This window comes from Phoca vitulina, unplaced genomic scaffold, assembly GCF_004348235.1.
Source record: "Phoca vitulina isolate PV1807 unplaced genomic scaffold, GSC_HSeal_1.0 scaffold2, whole genome shotgun sequence".
Taxonomy (NCBI): Eukaryota; Metazoa; Chordata; class Mammalia; order Carnivora; family Phocidae; genus Phoca; species Phoca vitulina.
In genome coordinates this window covers 11,633,483-11,655,984 of record NW_022589705.1, presented here as the reverse complement: position 1 = coordinate 11,655,984, position 22,502 = coordinate 11,633,483, and the positions used below count along the sequence as shown (strand labels likewise).

The following is a 22,502-nucleotide window of genomic DNA, read 5'->3' as shown; positions in this document are numbered from 1 at the left end:
ATGCATTTTTCTCCAGCAGTGCTCATAGGTTTGAGATAGGAAAAAATGGATAGAAGGTTTGATCCAGGTTTAGATGTTGTAGGTATGTGAAAAGGCCAAGGAGGCTAGGGAATTAGAGTGTTGGTGAGAGAGGAATTTTAAGCAGTCGCTCATGGGGTCCACACTTCATAAGGAAAGAAACCAGGCCAGGAAGATAGATAGGAAAACAAAATGGTTAGAAGATGCAGGCTTCAGTGATTGTAAAGAAAAGTACGTGTGAAAGGAATGAGGTTGTGACAGAGTTGCTGGAGTCAGAGATGTGCTCAGGGAGCAGGATCCACATCTCCCACCAGAGGGTACATTTGTTACAATTCATGGACCTACATTGACACATCATTATCACCCATGATGAAACCCATGGTTTTCATTCAGGTTCACTCTTGGTGTTCTATATCATGTGGGCTTTGACAAATGTGTTCTGACATGTATCCACCCTTACAGTATACAGAATAGTTTCAGTGCCCTAAAAATCTTTGTCATCTATTCATCCCTCCTTTTCCTTAACCCCAGGCACCTTGGATTAGCCTTTTCTAGAGTGTCATATACTTGGAATCATATAGTAGGTAACCTTATTCAGATTGGCTTCTTTCACTCAGTAATATGCTTTTAAGGTTCTTCCATGTCTTCATAGCTTGATAGCTCATTTCTTTTTATCACCAAATAATAATTAGGTGGTCTGAATGTACCACAAATAATCTGTTCACCTACCATTCACTATGTGTGTGTGTGTGTGTGTGTGTGTGTATACATCATTTATATATATTTTTTTTTGTTTTTATGTATTATATATTTATATATTTTTATATATTGATTTTATATATATAATTTATGAATTTGTGTATATTTATTTGTATATATTAATTTATATAAAATTTCATTTATGTGAGTTACCTAGGGTGGTCATATTCATAGAGACAGAAAGTAGAATGATGGTTGCTAGGACCTGGGGGGAGGAAGGAATGGGAAATTGTTTAATGTGTACAGAGTTTCACTTTTACAAGAGGAAAAGAGTTGTTAGAGATTTGATACAATATGAATGTATTTAAGACTACTGAACTGCACACTTAAAAATGGTTAAGATAGTAAATTTTATGTTATGTGTATTTTACCATAGGTTTTGTTTTTTGGGTTTTTTGGTTTTTTGGGGTTTTTTTTGAGAGAGAGAATGGGGGGAAGGGTCAGAGGGAGAAGGAGAGAGAGAATCTCAAGCGGACTCCACACTATGTGTGGAGCCTGAGACTGGGCTCAGTCGCACAACCCTGAGATCATGACCTGAACCAAAACCAGGAGTTGGACACTTAACTGATTGAGCCACCCAGGCGCCCCTTTCCACAATTTTTAAATGAATAAGTATTTCAGCCCCCCCCCCATTTTTATTAGATCAGGCCAATTAATTACATATTTAAGTAAAGTTGATAAGTATTAAGAAGAATGTTTTCTCCTTTTTAAACTTCATAATACAGGAACATTTTGCCATGAATTTTCTGCAATAGCATTGATGAGTCCGTTCAGTCATTCTGCAAACTAATGTGATCTAATAAAATTAAGACAAATAGGTTTATGTAGTAATTAATTTTTACTTAACAATTTTAGGCAAGTCCCTCTTGCTCCCACTTGTATTTGTGCTTATTTAAGCCATTTTTGCTTGTACTGTAAGTCTTGAGATATATTTTGTTCATCAACAAATAACATTTATTGATAATATTATTTCAAATTTATCTTTTATTAAATGTATTACCTTAATAAATTTGTTCTTTTTTTGAAGATTTTTTAAAATTCATTTGAGAAAGAGACACAGCATCAGAGAGAGAGCAAGCAGGAGCAGGGGGAAGAGCAGAGGGAGAGGGAGAAGCAGACTCCTCGCTGAGCAGGGAGCCTGATGTGGGGCTCCATCCCAGGACCCGAGGATCATGACCTGAGCCGAAGGCAGATGCTTAACGGACTGAGGCACCCAGGCACCCCAATAAATTTGCTCTATGAAAGTACTGTATAGGACATTTACTTTCATCTTTTGCATGAGCCCTTTTCATTATCTCAAATGATATATCCATCATAACAATTTATGAATATATTATAATAAAATAATATATATTAATATATGTAATAATATAATTGTTACTATAAACATAGGTATAAAATATAATTTTTATCATCAAAAAGTCTGTAGTTTAGTGAGAGATACTGATGCATATATTGTTAAATACAATATAGGGCAGAGTGACAAAGTCTACAGTAAATGTACAAATCGAATTGTATGGCAGTTCAAAGGAGAAAGGGAGCTATGAATTCTGACTGAGAAAATAGGAAAGACTCCTTAGAAGAGGTAGCGTGTGAACTAAGCTTTGAAAGATTAGTAGGACTTATCCAGTAGGGGGGAAATGGGATGGTAGAATGTCCAGCATTTTGACTTTAATAACTTTTTGACTTGCATTTATTATTAAAAACCATCTTAAAGAGCAGTACATTAATACTGAATCTTCATCAGGAAAGCATTTTCTAGTGCAGCCACTTTGTAAAACAGACTGGCAATTCCTCAGATGTTAAACAGAGTTCCATATGATCTGGCAGTTCCTCTAATCTACCCAAGAGAAATGAAAACAAGTCAACACAGTGGCGCCTGGCTGGTTCGTTTGGTGGAACATGGGACTCTTGATCTTGGGGTTGTAAATTTGAGCCCCACTTTGGGCGTACAGATTACTTAAAAATAAAATCTTTAGGGGCACCTGCGTGGCTCAGATGGTTAAGTGTCTGCCTTTGGCTCAGGTCTGGGATCAAGCCCCACGTTGTGGTCCCTGCTCAGCGGGGAGCCTGCTTCTCCCTCTCCCTTTTCTCTTCCCCCTGCTTGTGCTCTCTCACTCTCTCTTTGTCAAATAAATAAATAAAATCTTTTTAAAAATAAATAAATAAATAAATAAGTAAAAATAAAATATTTTTTAAAAAAAGAAAAAACATGTCAACACAGGGGCGCCTGGGTGGCTCAGTCGTTAAGCATCTGCCTTCAGCTCAGGTCATGATTCCAGGGTCCTGAGATTGAACCCCACATCAGGCTCCTTGCTCAGTGGGAAGCCTGCTTCTCCTTCTCCACTCCCCCTGCTTGTGTTCCCTCTTTTGCTGTCTCTCTCTCTCAAATAAATAAATAAATCTTTAAAAAAGTAAATAAAATTCTATAAAAAAACATGTCAACACAAACACTTATACAAGACTTTTCATAGCAACATTAATCATAATAGTCAAAAGTCAAAACAACCCCAATGTCTGTCAGCTGATCAAATGGGTAAATGTGGGACACCCGTACAATGGAATATTACTCAGCAATAAAAAAATGAAGTACTGATACATGCTACAACATGGATGAACCTTGAAAACATCATGCTAAGTGAAAGAAACCATAACAAAAGGCTACATATTATATGATTTCCTATTCTGGGCATTTCATATAAATTCAGTCTATTGAGACAGAAAGTAAATTAGTAGTTGCCCAGGCCTAAAGGGTTGGAGGGAAAAGGGCAGTGACTGCTGATGAGGTTTCTTTTGGAGGTGATGAAAAGGTTCTAAAACAGATTGTGGTGGTTTCACAATCTGAATACACTAAAAACCATTGAATTGTACATTTTAAATGGTTGAATCATATAGTGTGGGAATTATATCTCAATAAAGTTGTTTTTAAAAAGCATTTTCTGGTGCACCTGGCTGGCTCAGTCCATAGAGCATGCAGCTCTTGGTCTCAGGGTTATGAGTTCAAGTCCATGTTGGGAGTGGAGCCTACTTAAATAATAAAAATAAAAATAAATAATAATAGGGGTACCTGGGTGGCTCAGTCGGTTAAGCATCTGACTCTTGATTTCAGCTCAAGTCGTGGTCTCGTGGATTGTGAGATTGAGCCCCATGTCAGCCTCTATGCTGGGCGTGGAGCCTGCTTTAGATTCTCTCCCCCTCCCTCTCCCCCACTGCTTATGCTTGAGCTCTTTCTCTCTAAAATAATAATAATAATAATAAATAGCATTTTCTGACAAAACTCTATTAAACCAATCTAAGTCCTTGGACAGTTTTCTATACAGTTCATTCTTTCATTTAACAAATAATCATGTGTCTACTATGTGCCAGGCACTATTCCGGGCAGTTGAACTATTTCTATTACTTTTCACTTCAGTTTTTCTGAAGTGAAAAAATTATTTTTCTTGGTGATTATTCTCTATATATTTTGCAATAAGCATGAGTTATAAAACAAGTATAAAAATTATAATATCCTAATTTTTATTAATCTGTTAGAATGTGTATAGTAGCTATTTTTTTTATAAAGTCCAGTTTCTCCGGATCATATTTTACATGTCTAAACTATGTTAAGAGGGGTGCCTGAGTGGCTCAGTCCTTTAAACGTAGGACTCTTTGTTCTAGCTCAGGTCATGATCTCAGGGTCATGAGATGGAGCCCTGCATTGGGCTCTGCGCTCAGTGCAGTCTGCTTGGGATTCTTTCCCTCTTCCTCTCTCTCCCCCCCAGCTCAAGCGCAAGTGCGCGCTCTTGCTCTCTCTCTCTCTAAAATAAATAAACTGTGTTAAGAATTAATTTTTGTGGCAGTTCATATAGCCAAAAGCAATTTTAATCATTTTAGCTAGTGAGTTATTTCAGCTACTTTTTTCAAAAAGATTTATTTATTTATTTGGGAGAGAGAGCATGAATGCCGGCCCGAGAGTGAGGGGAGGGGCAGAGGGAAAGAATCTTCAGACTCCCCCCTGAGCACGCAACCCCTCACAGGGCTTGATCTCAAGACCCATGAGACCATGACCTGAGCCAAAACTGAAGGTCAGCACTTAATGGACTGAGCCACCCAGGTGCCCCTTTAGTCACTTTTATGTTTATTATTGATACCAATAATATTCATTATGGATTGGATAAAAAAAAACTTCTAGAATTTTTCTTTCTTAGCTAAACCAAGAGAAAATTTTGAGCGTTGCTCTCCAGCTCTATATTATGGTTTAGGGAGCAAAGATCTTCAGGGTCAAAATGTCCTACTTTGGGGTAGGAGAGAAACAGACTTGATAAGCAGGAGCACAGAACCATAAAAGTGGACAGTGCTGAGAGCATGTCTAGGTAGTGAAGCTGAACAGCAAATGTTTGGGGGCTGTAGTGAAGGACAAGACAGCAACAGGGGCCAGATTTTGGTAGGCCTTGGATGCCATTCTGTGAAGACAGAATTTTATTCTGTATGCAATATGACCTTGAACCCACCATACCCTTTTTTTCTGATCCTAAAATTAATTCAAGATCAGTATAGAAAATTTGTAGGAAAATACATAAAATTACAAAGATGAAAATATTACCCATCCAAGATAATTACTGTTAAATTTTTGAAATGTACCTTTCCAGTTTCTTCCAGTTCATTTTTTACACAGTTGAAGCCAAATTACATACACAATTTTTATTCTGCTATTTTTTTACTATTATAAGCATTTTCCACATTATTAAACACTTTAGCATATTATTTTAATAGTGTCATACCTAATATTTTTTCATGAATGAACTATAAGTAACAATTCTTCTGTTTTGGATATTCCTATTGCTTTCAATCTATTCCTCTCTTGCCCATTCTGAGCTCTCTCCCATGAACATTGGAATGTGAGGTAAAGCAAGGTCTGTGATGATGTATGGTAGGCAGCTGAAAGTTTCTGTCTGAAACTGAGCAGGGTAGTCAGGATTGCATAACTAGATTTTTAAATAATCCACATGGACAGGTAATTAAAGCCAGAGATAGCGTATAGAATAAAACATAAAGGCCAGAGGATAGAACCTTGGTAGATGAAGATCTAATTAAGGAAAATGAGTCCAAAATTTTCGAGAGGAATGTGGTATCACAGAAGCTAACTGAGGAAAAATCTTGAGAGAGTGTCCAGCTCTGCCACTGTATGAGAGAGAGAGTGGTGTAAGAGCTGCTCTCTTTATTTGAAAATCAGCAAGTCTGGTGAACTTTTTTTTTTTTTGAGGAATGATTGACATATTAGTTTCAGATGTACAATGTAATGATTTCATACTTGTATACGTTACAAAATGACCACTACAGTAAGTCATCTGCCACCAGACATAGTTACAAAAAATTTTTTTTCTTGTGATGAAAACTTTTAAAATCTACTCTCAGCAATTTTCAGATATGCAATACAGTATTATTACTATAGTCACCATGCTGTACATTATATCCTTGTGACTTACTTATTTTATAACTGGAAGTTATCTGTTTGATCCACTTATCCATTCATATGTCAGGACACTTAGGCTGTTTCCATATCTTGGCTATTGTAAATAATGCTTGTTTGTTATTGTAAATAATTTTTGTTTGGGGGTTTTTTTTTCTATAAATACTCAACAATGGAATGGTTTTATGGTAGTTTTATTTTTAATTTTTTGAGGAACCTCCATACTGTTTTCCATAGTGGCTGTACCAATTTACATTCCTACCAACAGTGTACAAGCATTTCCTTTTTCCACATCCTTACCAGTACTTATTTCTTGTCTTTTTGATTCTACCCTTTCTGACAGGTGTGAAGTGATAGCTTATCGTGGTTTTGATTTGCATTGCCCTGATGATTAGTGATGTTGAGTATCTTTCCCTATACCTGTTGGTCATCTGTATGTCTTCTTTGAAAAAATTCTACCCATTTCCTCTGCCCATTCTTTAATCAGGTTTTTTGTTGTTGTTATTGAGTTGTAGGAGTTCTAATTTTGGATCTTAACCCCTTATTGGATATATGATTTGCAAATATTTTCTCCTATTCAGTAGACTGCCTTTTCATTTTGTTGATGATTTCCTTTGCTCTGCAGAAGCTTCTTAGTTTGATGTAGTGTTACTTGTTTGTTTTTGTCGCCTTTGCTTTTGGAGTCAAGCCTCAAGAATCATAGTCAAGATTATGTCAAGGAGCTTACCTAGCTGTGTCTTCTTCTGGGAGTTTTATGATTCCAAGTCTCATGTTCAAGTCTTGAATCCAGTTTGAGTTAATTGTTGTGTATTGTGTAAGATAGTGGTCTAATTTCATTCTTTCGCATGTGGCTGCCCAGTGGTGAACTTGAGAGAGTAGTCTCATTAGAGTCATTGGGGCAGAATCCAAGTTTCGTGGAGTCAGGGGGTGGGCAGGTGGTGAAGCAGCCGAAGTGTCGAGTGTAATTGTGCTTTTGGGAACTTTGTTGATGAAGAGGAGAAAAGTGAATTAGGTAAAAGGGGGAAAACAGGAAAAAACAATAGCTTTATGTATTTATTTTTAGGATGGAGACCCAAACATGATTCTAGGCTGGGGCAAAGAAACAGTGTAAGAGAAAATAGGGGTAGAAATATTTAAAACAAACCCATGATTGAACACCTTTCTGTTATCTCAAAGAAAAAAAGAAGTTTCTGTCCTGAAACCTGTTTACTGGTTTCAGAAGAAATTCTCAGGCTTCTCCTAATCAAATGCTATTTCCAAACATTGTGGCTTAGAAACTAGCTTACACCCAAGTCTGATTTTATCTTAATGAAATGAGGAAGTAACCATAGTATTGATTTTGGACCTTACATGTTTGCTTCATTTCATTTTCGTGAGTCATCATTAGCATAGCATTGGAATAAACTTATTTAGTGACATTTTCTTTCTAGTTAAAATTTTATATATTTCCTTGTTCACAGACTGCAACCACATTTCAAAGGCAATTTCTGGGAATTTTCTAGAGCTGGTGTCTAAAAAAAGTTGTTGACTTTTTTTTTAGAAAAGTTGTTAACATTTTATCTTCTATTGTTATCTTTTGAGGCCAGTTCAGGGTCCCATAAGGTTTTTTGTTTGTTTTTTTTTAAGTATCACCTCTGTGTACCATCCTGGACACGAAAGTCTCTGCATTTTGGTCATTTCTTATGGGATAGAATGACTTTCAGAAAGTTCAAATGACTGTCTTCCTTGGAGTGTCCTATAGACATCACTATTTTCTCTGCATCCAAGGCAGAGACAGTTTTAGAAATAACAGCCCCAGAAACATAGAAAAGATTGTTCATAGTCCCTGCAAAAGAAAATAATTGGTTCCAAAATTTTGCTTATAGGCTAAATTAGTAAAGAACCTTTTAAAAGCAACCATAAATTTCCTTTACAATTTCTATTAATGCATTTCTATTCATGGAAAAATTAACTCAGTCATTAAGTTACTAATACAGATGATAAGCATTTGTAATTATATACAACTGAGCACTATAAGCTCTCTCATTATACTAATATAGTGTAAGCCTTCGTGAAGCAACTAGGAATTCAGTAATACCTGCAATATTAGCTATTGCCAGTTCCTCGTTTGAGAAACTATATATTAGTGCCAACTGATAGTAAGCCAAAATGAATCTGACAGTAATTTTTACTAAGGTCACCCATATAAAACCAGCATACAAAAAAAAAAAAAAGAAAAAATTAAGAAGATATTTAAAATATTCATTGCAGTTTTTCTGACTCACCTACTGTGACCCCCCTGGGGTTTCCTTCCTTGTGAGGAATGGTATCAGACCTGTCAAGCAATGCTGTGTGATGCATAATCACGGAGCTCACACTGACTGTGGTCACAGTCAGCAGGAGATACCATGGTGGGTCTCTGCCACTCAAGAAATCTCCCAGCCCACGTGCTCAGTATAGTCCTTCTCTGTTCAACCCCTAACCACATCCTTTCACTGCCACCCAGATCTCTCCCCTCTTCCATCTCGTCCCCAGACCTCCCTTCAAAGTAGCACTCACTAGACCGTGTTGCCGTGACTTTTATTTTAATTCACTTCTTTTGCCTGAGTTTTTCCTCATTATTATATCATTATCATTATTTTAAGAATTACCAAAATAGCCAGAGTAGAGCCTTCACAGCACAGTTTTCCTGCTATTTTGTCACATTCCAACTGTGTCACTGGCTCATTTCACTCCCAATCTCAAAAATGTAAGCATTCTACATTCTTCTCCTCCTTATCTGTATCTCCAAATCAGTCCTCATGGCCTGTGCATGTTGTTTTGAATTCACTACTTAATATCACTGTAGCAGATAAACCTCCTCTGATACTCTAGAGCTCCCTTTCAATAATTTATGCTTGTGAAAATACCCAAGGGGGAGTATATTTTTTAATATATTCTGTAACACACAGCAAAAGTTCACTAAAGCCCCATCTTTCTTGCTCTTAGTATTGTTTATTTGCAAGGCACCTCCAGACACTTATAAAATGTCCCAGGAGTTTATCGAAACAAGAGAATCATTCTACCCAGGGACTCAGGAATTGTATCATAGAAAAAGCTTTTGAGTGGTCTGGATTCATAACATTTTGTTCTTTACACAGTGCTATGTATATATAATATATATAAGTAATATAATAAATAATCATATATCATATATGTAATTTATCTATATGATAAATAGATAAATATTTAATTTTGGGGCACCTGGGTGGCTCAGTTAAGTGTCCAACTCTTGATCTCAGCTTAGGTCTTGATCTCAGGGTTGTGAGTTCAAACCCCACATTGGGCTCCACGCCAGGCATGAAACCTACTTAAAAAAAAGAGAGAGAAAGCAATTAGACTTGAGCCCAAGTCTTCTGAGCTTAAAGTTTGCTCCCTGTCCAGTAGACTGTGTAGATGAGGTTGGATGGTAGGAAAAGGACAGAGCACGTTTGGGAGGCACCTCAAGGGAGAGAGGCTGTTATCTTGTACACATGTTTTTAGACTGTTCAGAAAGAACCAAAAAAATGTCATTTTGTTCAAAAATAAAGTATTTTGAAAGAACAGGTAACCTACTGCCTTGGTTTCTTGCCCTTTTTTTTTTGATTCTTAAGGTCTAACTTTTAATTCATTTTTCTTATTCTTACACAACACAAGTGTCTTATTCAGAAAGGGTACCTGAGTGATAACTTTTTGCTTTGCTTTGCTTTGTTGTTGTTTTGGGTTTTTTTAGTCCTTGCATGTCTGACAGAATATCCTTTTTTCCTTCAGACACTATGCATAGTTTGGGCTAGGTATAGAATCCGCAGTTCACATCTGCTTATTAGTTCTGTAAAGTTAATCCCTTTTCCCTTTGTTTTTAAGAGTTGTGGAGAACATATATTCATTCCTATGTACATAACTTGATTTTAAGTACATGTGTTCATGAAGGATTTCACCTTATTGAAATAGGGAAGCTTTGTGGGTTTTCTCTTTTTTTTCCCCTCAATTAAAGATTTGATTTATTCAAGTACCCAAAAACATTCTACAGTGGAAAAACTGTTTTATTAGACTCCATGGCCCACGCACATACTGCCACACTGTTTTCAGAAGACTTGAAATGCCACTGATAGTTTAAAAACTGTACACCTGGTGGAAAAATGAGGAAGACAATTTAATGTTGCATCTGGATCCAGAGGTGCATCAAATTAAACGACCGCTCCCATTAGCAAACAGGTGTTTCATGATGATATCCAGGAAGAAATGGTTGGTGATGGACAATTCAGAAATGCTTCCTCAAAAGGCAGATGGTTCTTTAAAAAGTTTCAGATCACAGCCCGTGCAGAAAACACTGATGCCCAACACACTGAATCTCGGTCCAGGAAACATGGGTCTTTCGGGTTCCACGTGGCTGGGGTGCCCCTACAATCATGTTTCTGTGCTGTAACTATGAGGCTCCTTTATACCGGACAGAGAGCGGGTGGGGTCTGTACACCATCAGTCATCGTGGATGGCAGTGTAAAAAATGATCCAAATGACCATGAACAAAGCAAAAGATGTCATAAACCCTTCTTTTGTGAGCTCCCATGTGCCACCATATTCTTCCTCACCTGTCTGTAGGTAGTTGCTGAAGCAGAAGTACAGGACTCCTGCATTGATTAGGCAGAATTCCGTTATTCCCAGGAAACCCCGCAATGCTCACACTCCCCAAATGACACCTAGGACCACAGAGATGATCTGTCAGAACCAGTAGATCACATCTAAAAATTCATCCTTGTCCTCCCAGGCCATGTAGCTCCACAGCACCTTGCTCCAGACAGAGACTTTGAGGGCCCCGTTGGCCAGCTGCGGCTGAGGCAGCTCCTTTTTTTTTTTTCTTTTTTTTTTTAAGTTTTGTGTAGTTTTCATTAAATTTTCCCAAACTATCCTGTGTATTCTTAAATTTGTAGTATAAGGTCTTTCCTTAGATTAGGAATGGGTTTTTTCTGTTACTTCATTCTTTTATTGTGCTTTCTTCATCTGTACTGTCCTTTCTAGAAGGTAGGGAACTAATGCTTTGTAGAATGTGTATATTTACAGCAAAATAAATTAATTTTCTTGGATGATAAAATAGTCTTGTCAAAAATACTTATTTTGATACATGGGAATCATGAAATTTTAGCATCTAGTTTAACACTTATTCCTAAATGAAGAAGTTGAAGCCCCAGTAGGTTAAATGATTAGTCACAACTCACCTAGTTTATAATAGAAAACACCTTGGTTCTCTATCCTTTGCTCTTTCCATATATCATCCTGCTTTTCTTTCACTGGCTCTTAAACTGAGAAGTTATAAATAGAAAAACTATACGTTAACTGACAGGTGAACTGGGTGCTAGTCTTCCTTTTTTATATTATTCAAATGGTTTCTATTAAGTGTTTAGAAATGTGGTCAAAAAGTATATAGAAAAAATAATCTATGACTATACATATGGGAACTTAAAAAATACATGTCTCTCTAGGTGAACATAAATTCATATTTTACTCATAAAAACAACTACTCAGTTATCATACTATAAAAATTGGCATAATTTTGCATACTTTTTTTTTAAATGACTTTTCTTGTTAGGACATCTGCTAAGTCACTGAATGACAACTTTCTTTTTCTTTTTTTTTTTTTTTAAAGATTTTTATTTATTTGACAGAGAGAGACACAGTGAGAGAGGGAACACAAGCAGGGGGAGTGGGAGAGGGAGAAGCAGGCTTCCCGCAGAACAGGGAGCCAATGCGGGGCTCGACCCCAGGACCCTGGGATCATGACCTGAGCCGAAGGCAGATGCTTAACAACTGAGCCACCCAGGCGCTGTGGCAATCTTTCTTGCATGAGGCTACAAAGATTTTTTTTTAATATATTCAGCAGATTATTAACAAGCAAGTATTCAAACATTTATTTGAGGACCTACTGTATGTCAAGTAGTAGTGTGTGTTTCTAAATGAAATTTCTCATCAGAACAGTTCTGGGGTGGGGAGCCTGGGTGGCTCAGTCGGTTGAGCATCTGACTCCTGATTTTGGCTCAGGTCATGATCTCAGGGTTGTGGGATTGAGCCCCCGCATCAGGCTCCATGCTCAGCAGGGAGTCTGCTTGAGATTCTCTCCCTCTCCGGGCGCCTGGATGGCTCACTTGGTTAAGTGACTGCCTTCAGCTCAGGTCATAATCCTGAAGTCCCAGGATCGAGTCCCACATCAGGCTCCTTGCTCAGCAGGGAGTCTGCTTCTCCCTCTGACCCTCTCCCCTCTCATGCTCTCTCTCACTCTCTCTCTCTCAAATAAATAAATAAAGTCTTTTAAAAAAAAAAAAAGGGCACCTGGGTGGCTCAGTTGGTTAAGCGACTGCCTTCGGCTCAGGTCATGATCCTGGAGTCCCTGGATCAAGTCCCGCATCGGGCTCCCTGCTTGGCAGGGAGTCTGCTTCACCCTCTGACCCTATCCCCTCTCATGTGTTCTTTCTCTCTCATTCTCTCTCTCTCAAATAAATAAAATCTTTAAAAAAAAAAAAAAATTCTCTCCCTCTCCTGCTCCTCCCCCACCCACTCCTGCTCGCGCTCTCTCAAATAAACAAATAAAATCTTGAAAAAAAAAAATTCTGAGCAGTGAACAGTGAGCTGTTGACAAACTTGCCTGCATTACAGCATGTTCTTTTCTCTTTCCTTCCTCATGATGAAAGAGGAGCCCCTTCTTCTGTCGAGGGCCAATTCCCCCAACTATTGTCCATTTCACATCCGCTCTGACATTCTCAGAGATGGGTCCTCTCTGGTGCCATTATTCATACCTCCTCAAATCTTTGACTTTTTCTCTTTAGTGGTTCTTTCCTATCAGTGCTAAAACATGCTTAAGTCTCCTGCATGTTAGTTGAAATCTTCTTTCTACCCCATGTCCCCATCCGACTGCCACCTTCGTCCTCTCCACTTTATTACTACTGTCTCTACCTCCTATAGTAATCTGCCTTCCACCCTCACCTTTGCACTGAAACTATACTTGCCAGTGTTATCAGTGACTTCATTGTTGCTGCTTTTTCATCATTATCTTACCTGCCCACTCTGCCACATTTGATATTCTGGGGCAACGCCTTCTTAAAAATCTTTTCCTTGGTTTCAGTGACAAACAGGATCTCCTTTGCTTCTCCATTTACCCTTTGGTCTCCTTCACCTGCCCCCTTCTCCTCCCATACCTTACATATCAGTGTTCCCTAGAGTTCCAGACTCCGCTCTCTTCCCTTCCGACTCTACCCACTCTCCTGAATGGCCTTATCCATTCCCATGATCTCAGTGACCATTAACATGCTGAGGACTTAACATTTGTATTTTGAGCCCTGCCCTCTTTTTGAGTTCTAGGTCTCTGTATCTGTCTACCTACTGGACATTTCCAAAGGAGGGACTCTCAGGCTCCTCAACCTCAAAATGTCCAAACTCTGGATCATCATTTCCTACATTGTCTAACACTACCAGCAGAATGAATGAATGAATGAATGAAAATCCCCTGGGCTCAATTTTTTTCCACTGAATGATAGTACTGTTCACCTAGTTACACAAGCCAAAAATGCCTCTAGAATGCGAGAGATTCATGTATGCTTAGTGTTGTAATTAAAAGTCACAGTTTTTACGGATCTCATTTATTCATGGAGTTTTAAAATATTTATTTTTGCTTCAGTTCCCAAAGGTTCATTTTCTCATGAATCTATATCTCTTAGAAAATAGAAACCTCCATTGACTATTGAAGAAAATTCCCTACTTATAAATTTAATCATTATTTCTCTCTGGGTGGCAAATGTAAGTAGATGTAGAACTACTTACATTCTTTTTTTTTTTTTTTTAAGATTTTATTTTATTTATTTGACAGAGAGAGACACAGCGAGAGAGGGAACACAAGCAGGGAGGAGTGAGAGAGGGAGAAGCAGGCTTCCCGCGGAGCAGGGAGCCCAATGCGGAGCTCGATCCCAGGACCCTGGGACCATGACCTGAGCTGAAGGCAGACGCTTAACGACTGAGCCACCCAGGCGCCCCAACTACTTACATTCTTAATAATAGCAACTTCTAACATTTATTATTGAGATCCACTATAAGGCACTGTTCTAAACACTGTAATAATTCGGGGCGCCTGGGTGGCTCAGCCGGTTAAGCGGCTGCCTTCGGCTCGGGTCATGATCCCAGGGTCCTGGGATCGAGCCCCGCGTCGGGCTCCCTGCTCAGCGGGGAGCCTGCTTCTCCCTCTCCCTCTGCCTGTCTCTCTGCCTACTTGTTCTCTCTCTCTCTCTGTCAGATAAATAAATAAAATCTTTAAAAAAAAAAAAAATAAAAAAAAAAAATAAACACTGTAATAATTCACTTAGTTTCCAAAAACCCCCTTGACTTGTAGGTACTGTTACTACCCCCGTTTCGTGGAGGAGGAAACGGAAGTGCAGAGAGGTTAGGGAGTGTGTCCAGTGTGAGAGCCAGCAAGTAGCAGAGGCAGGATTTGAACCCAAGCATACTGGCTCTGGATACAAGCACTTCACCTCCCTGCAGTAATGTTGTCTGGCAAAACAGCTTGCGTTCCTCACAGCAGTTTTTGATCACTGTTTCTGAAAAGTTAAAAATACTTCAAATTCCAAGATATGGCATAATTTTAAATATATGTGTAGAGTATACATATGCAAGTTATTCTTAGAATATTAAATAATGCAGTTTGCTGGTACAGTAAGTTACAAAAAATGGATCCATAATTTTCACTTTATTAATTTTTTAAAGACTTTTTAGATTTTTTTTAACTCTTGAAGGATAAACAGTGGCCATAGCAACATTTATCTTCTTTTAAGTCTTTTGCTTACGTATTTCACAATCAGCAACTTTATCGTTTATCTTAGAAATACTTGACTTTCCACAGTATCAACATAAATCCTATTCTCTTGCTTTGTTTCTTGAAAGTGGTTAAGCAACCATATAAAACTCATAGGAAATTAATGACTCACATAACGGAAAACATTACTAAATGTGACTTTTGTCTCAGTTGCCAAGTAGTCTGAGTTTGTTTCCATGGTAACCCATCAGTATAACAAACTGTCACGAACTAGCTTTGCCACTTTGTTTGTTTGTGTAGTTTGGACAGCTTTCTGTCAGCTGTGTGTCTATGCATGTATATTTGCGTGCGTGTATACACATTAAAGATTATGACAAAAAAATTCTGAATAATTGCCTTGGGCATACAAAATTTTTCCTTTATTTAGAGAAATTGTTGAATACTTCAGGGCTATTACTCTGATGATATAAAATCGAAAAGATTGCCTAAATTATCATATCTTTTTCTACTTGAATTCCTTTTAAGAAGGGACATAGCTATTTTTAAGCTTATAAATTTTTAAAATTTGTTTCAAATATCGGTTCATTTGAAATATGTGTAATCATAGAAGCATCTGCCAGAGACAAGGCAGAAAAAAAAGGAAAGTAGGACTGCGTCCTAGGAGATGAGGACTGAATGGAATGATGGAGGAAGCCAACTCGGCCAGTTCTTGCCAGCCCCTCTCCTGGGTGGCAGTACTCTAGGATACAGAATGGCAGACACAGAGGCATTCAGGGAACCGAGGTAGACCGCATCATACATGACACCAGGCTTTCACCTGAAGGCTGAGTTGGGGAATGATTTCTAGAGCAGGTCATGACTAAACTAAGTGAGTAAGAATTAAATTGGTAAATCTAGGGAGTTGAAAGGGAGAGTAGACAGCATACAGAGGAAAGAAAACCTCATGAACAAGGCATACAAATGAGGAATAGTGTGAAGTAAATTGGGACTGACAAGCAGTATGAGACAGAAAGGGTCAAGAGAGGGGCACCTGGGTGGCTCAGTCAGTTAAGCGGCTGCCTTCGGCTCAGGTCATGATCCCAGAGTCCCGGGATCGAGCCCCACGTCGGGCTCCCCACTCAGTGGAGAGCCTATTTCTCCCTCTCCCTCTGCCTGCCTCTCTGCCTACTTGTGCTCTCTCTCCCTCTGTCAAATAAATAAATAAAATCTTTAAAAAAAAAAAAAAAGGGTCAAGAGACTAAAGATAAGCAGGGACCTAATCATGGCCATGTTAAGTAGGTTGGAGGTAATCCTCCAAGATATGGGGAAGTGGTGAAGGATTTTATTATTTTTTTAAAGATTTATTTATTTATTTTGGGGTGGGGGGAGAGCCAGAGGGAGAGGGAGAGAGACTCTCAAGCAGACTCTGTGCTGAACACAGAGCTGATTTCGGGGCTCGATCCCACAACCCTGAGATCAGGACCTGAACCAAAACCAAGAGTCAGACACTTAACTGACTGAGCCACTCAGGCGCCCTGTCAGTGAAGGATTTTAAACAGAGGAATGACATTTTGAAATTTGTATTTTAGAAGGAGCTCTCTGGTAGCAATGAGAAAGGTAGATTTGAGTGAGGACCATTTAGGAGGCTGTTGCCATATTTCAAGGAAGAGCTATTGAGGGACTGAATTAGGGTAGTGGTGCTAGACACAGAAAAGGGGTTGATTTAGGAAAAATCGTGAAGTAGCATAGGCAGGAATCAGTAGCTGGGACTGTTTATTTGTGACTAATGCATGACATTTATTCATTCAGTCAACAAATATTTATCTAGTGTTTACTGTGGTTGGCAGTGTATTGTCCAGAGTGATTTTCTGGGCTCTTATTTTTGCCTTCATCATTTCTGAGTTTCTACTCCAGTAAGGATTCTTTGTTGTGTGACATCATGAGTTAATTAATGATCATGTACACTTTTCATAGCCTTAGTTCATCCCAACCTGATCTCTTGGTTCATTAGACTTTCTTACTCTCACATAAGAACCTGTTCCAGAGTCTTAGCTTATATGTCAGTCTACTACTTGGGAGACAGTATTCATGTGTCTGGATAGTGTCTTAATTCCCTGCAAGTGGATCTGAGCTTATCTGTAGCTTCATTGGGTGGGGCTGTACAGGTCATGAAAAATATGTACAATATATACAAAAATATGCACAAAACATTTCATCCATAATATTTGATTTTATCTTTTAGTTTTATTGAAGTATAATTGACAAATTAATTATATATGCTTAAGATGTACAGCTTGATGGGGTGCCTGGGTGGCTCAGTCAGTTGGGTGTCCAACTCTTGATTTCAGCTCAGGTCATGATCTTAGTCCTGGGATTGAGCCCCACATTGGGCTCTGCACTCAGTGGGGAGTCAGCTTGAGATTTGCCCTCTCCCTCTGCCACTCCCCCCACTCATGCATGCACTCTCACTCTCTTGCACTTTCTCTCTCTCACAGAAACAAATAAATCTTTTAAAAAAATGAGGTACAACTTGAGATGTTTAGATTTATGTATACATTGTAAAATGATGACCACAATCAAACTAATTAACATATCCATCACCTCACATAATTACCTGTTTTTTTCTGGTGAGAATATTTAAGATCTACTCTTTTAGCAAATTAGAAGCATGCAATACAGCATTATTAACTATGGTCACCATGCTGTACATTAGATCTCCAGAACTTATTCATCTTGCCTAACTGAATTTGGTAGCCTTTGGCCAACATCTTCCCCATTTCCCCACTTTCTAACTCCTGGCTGCTACCATCCTACTCATTGAGTTCCACTATTTTAGATTCCACATATAAGTGAGGTCATGCAATATTTGTCTTTCTGTGTTTGACTTACTTCACTTTGCATAATGTCCTCCACCCTTACCCATATTATCACATTTACTTCTTTTTTGTGGCTGAATAACATTCCTGTGTGTGTGTGTGTGTGTGTCACACATTTCTTCAGTCATCCCTCGACAGACACTTAGGTTGTGTCTGTATCTCAGCTATTATGAACAATGCTGCAGTGAACATGGGAGCAGAAATATCTCTTCAAATATCAATTACATTTCCTTTGGATATGTACCCAGAAGTGGAATTGCTGGATCATATGGTAATTCTATTTTTAATTTTTAAGGAACCTCCATACAGTTTTTCATAATGGCTATACCAATTTATATTCCCATCAACCATGTAGGAGAGTTCTTTTTTCCACATTCTTTTTTTTTATAGATTTTATTTATTTACTTTTGAGAGCGAGAGAGAGAAGGGCTGAGAGAGAAGCAGACAACCCACTGAGCAGGGACCCCGATGGAGGGCTCCATCCCAGGACCCTGAGATCATGACCTGAACCAAAGGCAGATGAATAACTGACTGAGCCACCCAGGCACCCTTTTTTCCACATTCTAACCAACACTTTTTTTGTCTTTTTGATAATAGCCACTCTAATAGGTGTGAGGTCATATCTCATTGTGGTTTTGATTTGCATTTCTCTAATGATTAGTGATTACAATCATATATCTGTTGGTCTTATATCTTCACTTGAGAAATGTCTATTCAAACGTTTTTGCCCATTTTTTGATTGTGTTGTATGGAGGTTTTTTTGTTTTTGCCATTGAGCTGTTTGAGTTTCTTACATATTTGAGACATTAACCTCTCATCAGATATATGGTTGGAGAGTATTTTCTCCCATTCCGTAAGTTGCCTTTTCATTCTGTTGATCATTTCCTTTGCTCTGCAGAAGGTTTGATGCAGTCACTTATCTATTTTTGCTTTTGCCTGTGCTTTTGGTGTTATACCCAAAAAAATCATTGCCCAGACCAATGTCAAGAAGCTTTTTCTCTATTTTTTTCTAGTAGTTTTACTGTTTTAGGTCTTACATTTAAGTTTTTAAATCCATTTTGTGTTGATTTCTGTATATAGTATGAGTCCAATTTCATTCTTCTATTGTGAATAACCAGTTTTCCTAGCACCACTGTCCTTTTTCCATTATGTTTTCTTGGCACTCTTATCAAAGATCAGTTGAGTGTAAGTGGGTGGAATTATTCCTGAGCTCTCTATTCTGTTTCACTGGTCTATATTTCTGAGGGATTTTTTTCCCAATACCATACTGTTTTTATTGCTGTGACTTTGTAATACATTCTGAAATCAGAAAGTGTGATGCCTCCAGCCTTGTTCTTCTTCCTCAAGATTGCTTTGGGGTCTTCGTGGTTACACAGGAATTTTGGGATTGTTTTTTTCTAGTTCTGTAAAGAATCCCATTGGGATTTTGATAGGGATTGCATTAAATCTGTATATCACTTTGGGTAGTATGGACCTTTTAACAATATTAATTCTTCCAATCCATAGGATGCCTTCCCATTTATTTGTATCTTCATTACTTTCCTTCATCAGTGTTTTATAATTTTCAGTGTACAAGTCTTTCACCTCTTTGATTAAATTTATTTCTAGGTATTTTATTCTTTTTGTTGCTATTGTGAATGGGATTGTTTCCTTAATTTCTTTTTCAGGTAGTTCATTGTTCATGTATAGAAACACCACAGATTCTTTTTTCTTATTTTGATTTTGTATCCTGCAACTTTACTGAATCTGTTTATTCTGACAGTTTTTTTGGGGGGGGGTGGTCTTTAGGGCTTTATATATATATGATCATATTGTCTGCAAATAGAGCTAATGTTACTTCTTTCTGATTTGGATGCTTTTATTTCTTTTCTTGACTAATTGCTCTGGCTAGGATTTCCAGTACTATATTCCAGAAGTGGTGAGAGAGGGCATCTTTGTATTGCACTCGATCTTAGAGGAAGAGCTTTCAGGTTTTCCTTACTGATTATGATGTTAGCTGTGGGTTTTTCATATATGGTCTTTACTGTATTGAGGTAAGTTGCTGCTATACCAATTTTGTTGAAAGTCTTTATCATGAGTGGATGCTGCAGAAAAAGCATGCCAAATTTAATCTATTCAGATGATCATGTGGTTTTTTTTTTTTTAAGATTTAATTTTTTTATTTGATAGAGAGAATGAGAGAGAGAGAGAGAGAACAAGCAGGGAGAGTGGCAGACAGAGGGAGAAGCAGACTCCCCTATCTTTTGGAAGAGTTTAAGAAGGATTGGTAAAAATTTTTCCTTTGAGTATTTGATAGAATTCTCCTAAGAACTATCTGGTCCCGGGCTTTTTGTGGGGGTGGTTGTTCAAAAGTTTTTTATTATTGATTCAGTCTCCTTATTTGTTATTGATCTGTTCAAGTTTTGTGTTTCTTCTTGATTCAATTTTAGCAAGTTGTATGTTTCTAGGAATTTATTGATTTCTTCTAGATTATCTAGTTTGTTAGCATATAACTTAATAATAGTCCCTTATGATTCTTTTTATTTCTGAAGCATGTTTTAAATGTCTCTTTTTTCTTTTTTTTAAAGATTTTATTTATTTATTTGAGAGAGAGAATGAGATAGAGAGAGCATGAGAGGGGGGAGGGTCAGAGGGAGAAGCAGACTCCCTGCTGAGCAGGGAGCCCAATATGGGACCCGATCCCGGGACTCCAGGATCATGACCTGAGCCAAAGGCAGTCGCTTAACCAGCTGAGCCACCCAGGCGCCCAGTGTCTCTTTTTTCATTTCTTATGGTCTTCACTCTTTTTTTCTTAGGCTAGCTATGAATTCCTTGATTTTGTTTATTTTTTTTCAAAAAGTCAACTCTTGGGGCACCTGGGTGGCTTCGGCTCGGGTCATGATCCCAGGGTCCTGGGATTGAGCCCCGCATCAGGCTCCCTGCTCAATGGGGAGCCTGCTTCTCCCCCTCCCTTTGCAGCTCCCCCTGCTGTGCTCGCTCGTGCTCTGTGTCTATCTCAAATAAATGGATAAAATCTTTAAAAAAATAAGAATATCAAGCCCATGTTTTTTATTTCTGTGAGTACTTTTTAGTTCCTTATATGTTCTGTTTTATAGCATCCTATTCCTTTATGGTAGATGCAATTTCGTCTCTCTGAGAATCTTTTTTTCTTCTTCCAGCATAGACTCTGTTTTTTAAAATTTGCCTTTTTGCTATTCATTCTGGTCTCAGTTTGTTCATATTAAGAGACATTCTTCGAGTGTTTGCTCATATTTAGCTGTGAGGCAGTTAAAGTTGCTTAGAGGCTTTGTGCATGTAGAGAGTGTTCATTGATTCAGGTTTTTACTGTAGATTGAGCTGGCAGAGTCATTTTGTAACCTCCAACATTCATCTCATTAGAGCTTTTTTTTGGGGTCTGGTTGGATTCCCCAGAGAATGTTCTTCTTACGTCTTCTTAAAGAATATATCCTGAGAAGCCAGATTAGGGGAAGAAGTTTGGAAGTCTTAGCATTCAATAAGTCCATCTTTCATCCTGGGTCCACCCTGCCCCCCCACCCAGTCTGGTCATTCTATTTTCAATACCTGCCCTCAGGTCATGTAACACAGAGATCCCTCTGTTGTACCTCATCAGGAGAATAAATCTTCTGCAGGAGTCAGGAAGATCTGAGGGCCTCTTTCTTTTTTTTTTTTTTTAAGATTTTTATTTATTTATTTGAGAGAGAGAGAATGAGAGAGAGAGCACATGAGAGGGGGGAGGGTCAGAGGGAGGAGCAGACTCCCTGCAGAGCAGGGAGCCCGATGCGGGACTCGATCCCGGGACTCCAGGATCATGACCTGAGCCGAAGGCAGTCGCTTAACCAACTGAGCCACCCAGGCGCCCTGAGGGCCTCTTTCTAAAAGAGTTTTCAATCAGTTCTTCTGCCATTTGTCCCTCCTTTGTTCCACTTAATGCTAATTTAAGATACCTGCTCTTGGCTTTCACCATTACCAGCTTAATGTTCAGCTTTCTTTGATTTGCTAAATCATTATCACTTGTTAATCCCTGGCCATTTATTTTTGTCTCCTCTCTGGTTCTCTTTGTCCTTGCTAGATGATGCCTTAAAAATTAAATAGAATGTTTAGGAGAGCAGAGGTAAGTTAATACATGCTCTCAACCTGCAATCTTTAACTAGAAGTTTTTATGTAATTTTTTTTGAAGTAAAATATAGGGGTTTTTTTGGTTTTTGTTTTTGTTTTAAATGTCTGATTCCTGATCAAAGGTCAGTGATCTCAGTGACAGAAACAACGAAGTGCTTGGAAGCACAGGGTGCTCCTGAAGGGTAGCCCTTCAGTATACTTGCACACCCTTTTTAGGAGCTCCAGAGGCCATGACTGATGCCTCCATCAAGTCTTGAGGCCCTGAGATGTTGATAGGGGAACAACATTTTAAAAAATTCTAATTTTATTTTTTCCTCTTTGTTATTTTCATTATTATTCACTATTTTTTTCAAAAATTCATTTATTTTTAAGTATGCATGTTAGCTCCTGCCTATCTTGCTGGGGATGCCCCATGTTGCCTGATAAATACCTCCAGATCCATTCTTTGCCAAAGAACTCATTCTGCCTGTGTTGTGACCATACAAATAAATTGCACTCCTGCTGGATTTCCAGGAAACTC

The 22,502-nt window shown here is 38.3% G+C and overlaps 1 protein-coding gene and 1 pseudogene across 2 annotated transcripts in view; one reads left to right on the top strand and one right to left on the bottom strand.

Moving 5' to 3' along the window:
* Positions 1–22,502, top strand: part of FAM102B (family with sequence similarity 102 member B) — an 84,399-nt gene that overhangs the window by 17,337 nt on the left and 44,560 nt on the right. The gene's annotated exons all lie outside the window — the stretch shown is intronic.
* Positions 9,919–13,239, bottom strand: LOC116641289 (annotated as a pseudogene).